This window comes from Mandrillus leucophaeus, unplaced genomic scaffold (genome assembly GCF_000951045.1).
Source record: "Mandrillus leucophaeus isolate KB7577 unplaced genomic scaffold, Mleu.le_1.0 Scaffold184, whole genome shotgun sequence".
NCBI classification, from domain to species: domain Eukaryota; kingdom Metazoa; phylum Chordata; class Mammalia; order Primates; family Cercopithecidae; genus Mandrillus; species Mandrillus leucophaeus.
In genome coordinates, this window is record NW_012101854.1 from 2,129,685 (window position 1) to 2,139,172 (window position 9,488).

Below are 9,488 nucleotides of genomic sequence, written 5' to 3' on the forward strand. Positions count from 1 at the left end.
TGTATATATATACACACACATACCACTATTACATAGAATACACTCTAAATAACAAAGAGCTAGTAACAATAAATGGTGACACCCTTAGGTTTCTAATGATTCTTAAGTACACGTTAAAGACATTATTGAAGCTGATTATTGTTTCTAGCTAACACTAAATGCTTTTAAATTTTTTTCTAAGGAAGAATATACTGAAACAAGAATTTAAAAACCATCAGAAATACAAAAGTACAGATGACATTTCAAAACTTTTAGACAGAGAAAAATATATGCTATATATTCCAATCAGATTTAATATTCAAATCTAATTAGAAAATGCTACTGTATACATTTTGTAACAAAATGATTTCAGCTGCTTGCCAGTGAGAAACACCCTCGTAATTCTGGCCTGGACCATGAAGGCTAAAAATTTGCTTCCACTGGTGAAGATCTGTTCAGTCTAAAATTCTACCTATGAAATTCACTCTCAGATATATTGCAAAGCCATAGTAGTGCCATCTAGTCCAATGGAGAACAGAAATAAACTTTATTTCAAGAAGACTGTCAAAATTTAGGAGTGATGGGGATTTCGATGGTAATAATTTGCATAATTCACATATTTTGACATCTCAATGAATGTAAGTGCTATTTAATAAACTGCTAGTAATTCACTATTTTAAAATTAAGAATTGATACTATAGTGTATTATATTTTATATTATATTTCACAATAATATAGAGGATCATGTATCAGAGAAAGATGTTCTTCTTTTGATAAATAACTTTATGTCAAAGCACAATTTTCAAAAAGTTTAAAACGTGACTCTCATACAAATAGAGAATTAACACATGCCAAAGACATATTTGACTCATTAATAAGGAAACAGCAAAATGGTAAAGCCAATTCCAAAAGTATTTGGGAAACAGAAATGTACATAGTTAATGAGGAAAGTCATACGAAAGTAAGTTTGCTAAGTTAAAGAAAAAATTGGTTAACATCCTATATGGCAATAAAACAGTAAAAATATCAATTTCTATACAAGACAGAAATGATTTGGATTTCTACTGAACAAAATCCACAAGTTAGCATGAAATTTCACAAAATCTAGCTGTTAATAGAACATCAAACAGAGGCACAGGTGTGTGTCTCCTCAGGAATAAACAATCCTTAGAAAGGCCTGTAGGAAAATGCTCTAGTACGCTATAGGAAGATATACAGTCATGCTTATACCTTATTTCCAAATTTTATATCATCATTTAACAAAGAAACATTACTTCTGCTGACGTCATTTCTTCCCTTCTGGCTTACCTACATCATCGGCATTTTCAATTTGTTTTCACTTTGGGGTAATCTCAATCACTCACCCATACTCTCTCCCTCTCTCCCCATGCACGCACCCTGAAAGCTCTTGGTTTTTTGTTTTTTTCTTTCATTGTCTGAGAATTGTTCCATATGTGGAAGAGTAATCTACAAAGAAACTATGTGGACATGAGAATGCTTGACTGATTCTCATGCTCCTGCCACTTCTGAAATGTCTCAGCAAAATTATGATTTACTACATATTTTGGATCTTCATTACTTATAAGTAGTACAAAGAAAGTCTTATAAATTACAGGGTAGACCATAGTGCTTTGTAAGGCATCATTTTTTTCTCATCTTGAAAATAATTTATAATTTAATAAAGATGTTCTTTACTAAATATGTTATGCTTGAACTTGCAGGCAACATGTCTTTCAGGGTAGGAACCTAAAATGGAAGAGGCCGTTTCATGCCTTTACAGTTAATATATCTATATAAATGAATAAGTCAAACTATCCAATTTTCTATTGATTTGGCACTTCTAATCCCCATGCCCCTCACTGCGAATGAGCAAATTTTGCTATGAGAAATATATCACTGGCTTCTGGCTTTAATTTTTCCACATTTGCTTCAGGGAGACAGCTAATTCCAATAAAAAGTATCATCAAGTAAGGTAATGCAGGTTGGACTTTCTATAAGGCTGCCTTCTGGGGATTTAAGTATAGGGGAGAGAATACTGAAATCCAGCCCAAAATCTCCTCTTTAAGTCCAAGACCATTGGAGCTTCACACGTCAGCAGGAGGTACCCTGTAAAAAATTTACAAAAAGGCAACTTTTGGCTGAAGGCTAAATTATGGTTGCAATTAATCTGTGATCCATCTGATAAAAAAGCAAAAGCTGCCTCAATCTGTCTGTGAACCTGAAGGCAAAATCTGGCTGGAGAGGTTTCATATGCAGAGAAAGATTCATGCACACGTAAGTATAACTCACAGCTACCTATAGAAAGGCTAACTAGAGAAGCGACAGGGTATTGTCAGGGGACCCAGAAATAAGAAATTCACAACACTCCAGAAAAATGAAAGTAATAGCTAACATTTATTAGGGGCATACTGTGTCCCAGGGACAGAAATACATTTTTATATGAATCATCTCAATATTTTGTTGAATAGATTATATATGGGCCATAACTGCCTTTGACTTTCCATGACTGAATAAATTGATCAGAAATTCAAATATTATACCATGTAATAATCTGGAAGCAAACAGCAGAACCCAGACTTTAAATCTTCATTTCTCATGACATATTGTAAAAGTTTTTATTTTTAATTTCAACTAAAGAATCTGCATGGAACTTGTTAAGAATATACCCCAGCTGCTGCTTTTTCTATTCAGTGTGACCCCAAACAAGGAATGTTTCACATGGTTTTAGGTTTCTGAGTGGAAGTTTAGCACAGCTGTGATATCAAATGAGGTACCACCTGGCCTAATCACCGTAACAATATGTCCTCTGTCCTGCACAGCTAACAGATGGATTGGGTATCAGCCTGATGTCATAATCTGTTAAGTTTGTAATATGGAGTACCCACCCCATTTAGGATTCATCTCATCTTCTCTGATGGCACGCTGTACCCTAAATAGACAGATGACACTATCATTATATGCCACTATTACTAGTCATATGGAATCTTAGTTTGCATTACTTAAGAATAATTATACGGTGTTCTAATTCATTTGGTGAACTGTCACTCCACTACTGAAATACTTACATGGAATTTTAACAAATACTATGACATTCATAAAGTAGATTACTAGTCTTCAACATTTATTTTATTCTTTTCTTAATTCAAGTTCTAAATATCGACTTTCTTAAATATGTGCTGCTGATCTTTCTCTTTGGGGCATTAAATGAAATCTCAAAAACTATAGAGTTGATGTGATTTTATATTTGCATCTAGGCTGTCATGTAAAATGTCATGTAAAATGTGATATAAAAGTTATCAGTAACATATGTATCTGTAACATATATGATAAACATTTAAAAGGACAATATGACTGGTGATAATAATTCATCAAATTTGTATTGTTTCTCAAATGCAAGGCACAATGATAATGTGAATGCAGAAATAAACATGAAATTAAATTATTCCACCCTTCAAAACATTTTCAGTCTCTTCTAATTCACCTCCTCTCTCTGCTACCCCCAGAAATACTCATTTGAGTTCATGCAAACAGCAATTCCTTAAGTCTTGTAGATCCATCAGTTGACAAGGCCATTGCCCATCCCCCACTCCCTTCTCTTCTATTGTTACTTATTTTTCTATATAGAGGATAGGAATACTACTACTCATCTTGTTAGTCTTCCTCGCAGCTAGGAACAGCCAGTGAGATGTAACAGAAATCTGGTAGCAGTTATGGCTGAAGTATTCTGGGAAGCTATGGGAAAGGCACATTTCCCTGATAATAGAGGAAATCTATTACCACCCCCACCTCCTTTCTTCCATCCTTGAATATAAACACGATGCTGAGAGTTGCAGCACCATGAAGCATTAAGATAATTGCCAAGATCAGTAAAGTGCAGGATAGAAAGCAACCAAGAAAATGATATTGTTTAATTTCTCCACAACTCTGATGTGCCTTCATGTAACTTCTTGCTCAACAAAAATAAAGTTTTATTTGTTTAATCCATTGTTAAATAATTTGTTATCCACTACAAAAACAGTGGATATGGCAATTAGTCACATTAAGCCTACTTTATTAATGCACTGATAATTTTCTTATTAATATCCTATTTCTTTTTAGAATTATATTTATTTTCCAAACATAGAAAGGAAAGTATAAAGCATTAATACTGCAGTTTAGTTTTGTTTAGGATGGTTTCCGTCATAGAAATGTGATGCAATAGCTTTACTAAAACTGTAAATTGTTACTATGTAATAAAATATTAATACATTTCTTTTAGCTATATAATGAAGGATTCATGAATAGTACCATTTATTTTTTAATGAAAATTAGATCTTTTTCAAATTATGAAAATATCAAGAAATATTCAATCTTTACTCATTATTACTATTTATCTTCATTCATCTTTATCATATTCCTTTTTTTCCCACAAAATAGCAATTACTTGTACTTTTTAGGATTATACTTTCATTCAGCAGGTGTGCCTTCCATATACCTAGCTCTGTTTGGGGAACAGAGAATACAGAAAACAATGAGGCATGACTTCTTCTCTCAGAAAGATCACAATTGAGTGAGGAAAATCAATAAATAAACTTTTACATTTACCAGCACACTGCCAACCACACAGAGAAAAGTGAAGTGGGTATTCTTGTGCTCCACCAAGGTACCCTCAAGTTCAACACACCCAACTCCTAGCTGCTCCCAGCTTCAGCATAATAGCCAAAGACTTGTATACAGCTGCCTCCACCGCATGGAATTGCCTTGGAGGTATGGAACTGTTCTACCAAAAGTTATATAGGGATCCAAAGTCTGGCCTGCTGGCCTCCATTAGAGAAAACTCTGAAATTTAAAAAAAAAAAAAAAAAAAAAAATCCCAGATTTATAAATTATCATGGGATTAGCTGAGGGCTTAGTTACAACTCTCTTGAGGGTCAATTTCTCTTTCTACTAAATTTTTCTTTCCTTATTTCCTTTCATGTCTTTCTCATGAGAATACTCCACATAGTGCTTCTACATGCAATTAATTCCCAAAGAACAAGATATCTGGCCAAGATCTTGAAGATGAATGAATGGCAGTCGAGGAAAACAGAAAAAGGCAATTCTCAGAAAGGAAAGAACATATTTAAAGGCACCTGGAGAAATGCAAGGTAGCATGGATGGTGTAGGTTAGGAAGCTGGGAAAGGCATACATGAGGCATGCATAAAAGATTTTGCGTATCAGACAAAAATGTTTGAATTTTATTCTGAAGACAATAGAGAACACGTATCAATTAAAAATGGAAGAAATAATCAAATGCCCAACGTCAGTGGATAAAATTAATACGAGTATATGACTTTTACCTGATAAAAAAATCTGTCATAAGGATAGCTCCTGGCATTGGTTCTGTAATTTATCATACAAGATATCATGCCCCTGCCTCCTCTTGGTTTCCCTATGGCCTTAAGAAGTCTGTGAAGGATCCAAGTACCTTGCCCTGTTCAACAGCGGGACAAACAGGAAGAGGAAAAACAGTAGCAGTACTCTTCATTTTTATGCCACATCACTTCACATTTGTGAAGAAAGTAAAAGTTTCTTAACACCCACCCAGTAGAATTCTGTTGTAGATAACTTTTATAGTCCCCACAGTAGAAGAAAGCAAGGGAAATGCAAGTAGGAAGAGCCGTTAGGTAAGTTACCCTATGTTGCCCACAAGGGATTCTGAGGACTTGTATGACAGGATCATTACAAGGGGAGGAAATTCTGTAAATGGAGTAGTTAAGATTTGCTATTGAATAATGCAGATAAGACAGGAGGAATGCCTGGAATAACGAATGATTGTAATAGTGTTAGTAGGAATTCACATAAATGGAATAATCAAGAGATATGTGGAATAATATGCCAAGGACTTGGGAATTGATATGATTCCGTTGCTATAGAATGACACAAGTTTTACAAGGTTAGAGAAAATTGACAAGTGCTTCATTGATTTGCATGTACATCCTCATTTGTATATCACCGACACAGGACAGGTATGATTATTCCCATTTCAGAGATTCAGAAACCACTGTTCAGAGAGATCAAAAAGGATTTGCTTTAAAAAAATCCCATAGCTAGTAATTTTTAGAACTAGGGCTCAAATCCAAGGTTTCTGATGATTAACTTAATTGTGCTTGTTCTCTTGAATGTATAATTTAGTAGAGCTCTAATGAATAATTTTTTGTTATCCAAACCATTAAACACTAGAATTAGTCAGCAAAGGTATATGTTCTTCTATAAAGCCTTATGGCTTTGTGTGAATACAAAATTGATCCTCATAGCAAATACGAGCAGAAATAAAAGAACAAAGAGGAAGAAAAAATGGTATAGAGCAGAATGTATAGGATGAGTAAAAGCTTATATTCAGGTTCAAAGATTTTAACATTTCAAAAATTATTATACTTTATCAATTTGATTGCACAGCCTGTATTCAAATATTTATGTTTTATTTATTTGGTAACAAATATTAACCTCATGATATATATCAGTAACTATATTAGATCTTGGATTTAGAAAAATGAATATGACACAATACTTTGATCAAAATTAGAATTAGAATTAGAAAAATATACCCATCATAAAAACAACCCTCCAAAGTGGTTATAAAAGTGCTCACCAATGCAATTTCATAAGAAATGAAAAATATTAGAGCAGAGGTGGCAATATACTTATTTATTTTAGCAGATAATATATAACTATTCTTCTAGGAAAGCACATAGGAATAAATTTCAAAAATGTTCAGTTAGTAAGATTAGTCAATAAGTTATCTAGTTAAAAAAGCAACTATGCAAAATCAATAGCTATCCCCTTGATATGGTTTGGCTGTGTCTCCACCCAAATCTCATCCTGAATTCCCAGGTATTGTGAGAGGAGCTTGGTAGGAGGTGATTCAATCATGGGGACAGGTCTTTCCCATGCTGTTCTCGTGATAGTGAATAAGTCACACCAGATCCGATGGTTTTAAAATGAGAGTTTCCCTACACAAGCTCTCTCTTTGCCTGCTGCCATCCACGTAAGATGTGACTTGCTCCTCCTTGCCTTGTGTCACGATTGGGAACCTCCCCAGCTATGTGGAACTGTAAGTCCAATTAAACCTCCTTCCTTTGCAAATCACCCAGTCTTGGGTAAGTCTTTATCAGTGCTGTGAAAAAGAACTAATACACCCCTATAGAGACAATTATTACTAGCTAGAACTTACGCTAGAAAAATAGATCACTTTCTATAGAAACAGCAATTATCTTACATCTAGAATTAACTCTAATCAGAAATGTAAAAGCTATATGATGAAATCTTTAAAACTTTACTGGAGACATAAAGGAAGTCCTGAACTAATGAAGACACCAATGTATACTATGTTTTAAGGAATTACTCCATATTTTAACTCTAAGAGATAAAAATGAAGAATAGAGGATGAGGAGCTCACATTTGCTAAGGCAAATTAGGAAGAGAAGACTTCTTAAAAGAAATAAGGCTCAAATTGAGAATTGAAAAATATGAGTTTCCCAAGTATAGAAGGTAGAAGGAATATCAGAAAGAAGAAACAGCTTATATAAGGCAAAGTTATCTCAAAGAGCACTATGTGTTCAAAGAATAAAAATTAGTTGGCCAGGGATGAAACAGAATAACTGGAAAAGAAATGTGGAAAGAATCTTGTATTTATCTTTGTTGGGGAGAAAAGAATATGCAAATCAAATGCCATGAAAATACAATATTGTTCAATTTTCCACATAGTTTGGTTAATTTTTAGGTAGAAGCTCAGTACTAAAGAATTAGCATATAAACATGTTCTAGAATGTTTATGTATGTAATAATTAAAATTATATGTATTTCTACCATTCTCCAGTGGGGGTTTATAAAATATTTTACATAATATTTGGCATTATGTCTCAGTAACAAAATGTTGCATTCATTGCTAAAGTCAAAGCTTTCCAGAATTACACCTGAGAAATAAGACACTATTAGCTTGTTAAAATAGTATTAAGCATTAAGTCTCTCATAAAGTTAATTTTAAAATATTTGCTTTGTGTATGAAGCAAAATTCATTTTAAAAGGTCTACTTCCTTTATAGTTAGTAACATAATAAGAGACAGTGTTAGGTAAAGAGCAAATTCCTTTAGAAAATAAATAATTCTTGATTATTTATGTTATTGATACTTAATATTTTGATAACATGAATTCTGTAGAAATTGCTTTGTAGAGAACAGAAACTCAGTATAATAAACTAAACTTGAAATGCCTGAAAATAGGTCAAAGCAAACTTCAGTAGTATTAATATGTCTGACCACACATTAATGAGAAGGATTCATATAAATCTTTTCTATGTGTCCCTAAATTTGTTGCAAAAAATATTAAAATATTTTTAGTTTTTATTAAATTAATAAATATTTGTATTTATCCTTAAGTCAGAAAAAGCAAATGTCACATAAAAAAGGTAAACAGATGAAGATGCATAATCAAATATGCATACAGGTTTGTATAAAGATTTAATATATTTCTTTTTAAAACCAAAATTTCTATAATGTCACTAGAACTCTTTGTTGGCTTTCATCCCAGTTGCTAGACAGTGTACATCACATCATTATTCTCTGCCTTTTTTCTCATCAACTTTCTATGTTTTTGGTTTGCATCTACACGGAATTCAAGTATATACAGCACTTTATGCTATACCATGAATTGTTTCTTTTCTTTGACTCCGTGTGCCTCGGGATAGAGTAGATCTACTGTTCCACTTCCCATAATATCCAATCTAAGGAAATGCAAAATGCTGGAAGTTCTAACCTATCCCTTAGTAGAGGAGATTTTCATTGAGTTTTCTGGTAATTCCATCCTAAACACAGAATACCATTTTCTTTCTTCATTTAAAAGCAGTCTAATCCCCACTGGAGAATGGTAGAAATACATATAATTTTAATTATTAATATTTACTTCAACATTCTAGAACATGTTATATGCTAATTCTTTAAGAGTGAGCTAATACCTAAAAATTAAACAAAATATGTGGAAAATTGAATAATGTATTTTCATGGCATGGCTTGCATATTCTTTTCTCCTCAACAAATATAAATACAAGATTCTTAGTTCTCACATTTCTCTTCCAGCTACTCTATGTTCCATCCATGGCTAATTGTTATTCTTTGAACACATAGTGCTCTTTGAGATAACTTTCCTTTATATAAGCTCTTCCTTCTTTCTGATATTCCTTCTACCTTCTATACTTGGGAAACGCATATTTTTCAATTCTCAATTCAAGTCTCATCTCTTTTAAATATTCTCTTCCTTATTTGCCTTAGCAAATGTGAGTTCCTCATCTGCTTTTCTTCATTTCTATCTCTTAGAGTTAAAATATGGAGTAATTCCTTAAAACATAGTACACACCGATATCTCATTAGTTCAAGACTTCCTTTATGGCTCTAGTAAAGTTTTAAAGATTTCATCATATAGTTTTTACATTTCTGATTAGAGTTAATTCTAGGTGTAAGATAATTGCTGTTTCTATAGAAAGTGATCTTTTTTT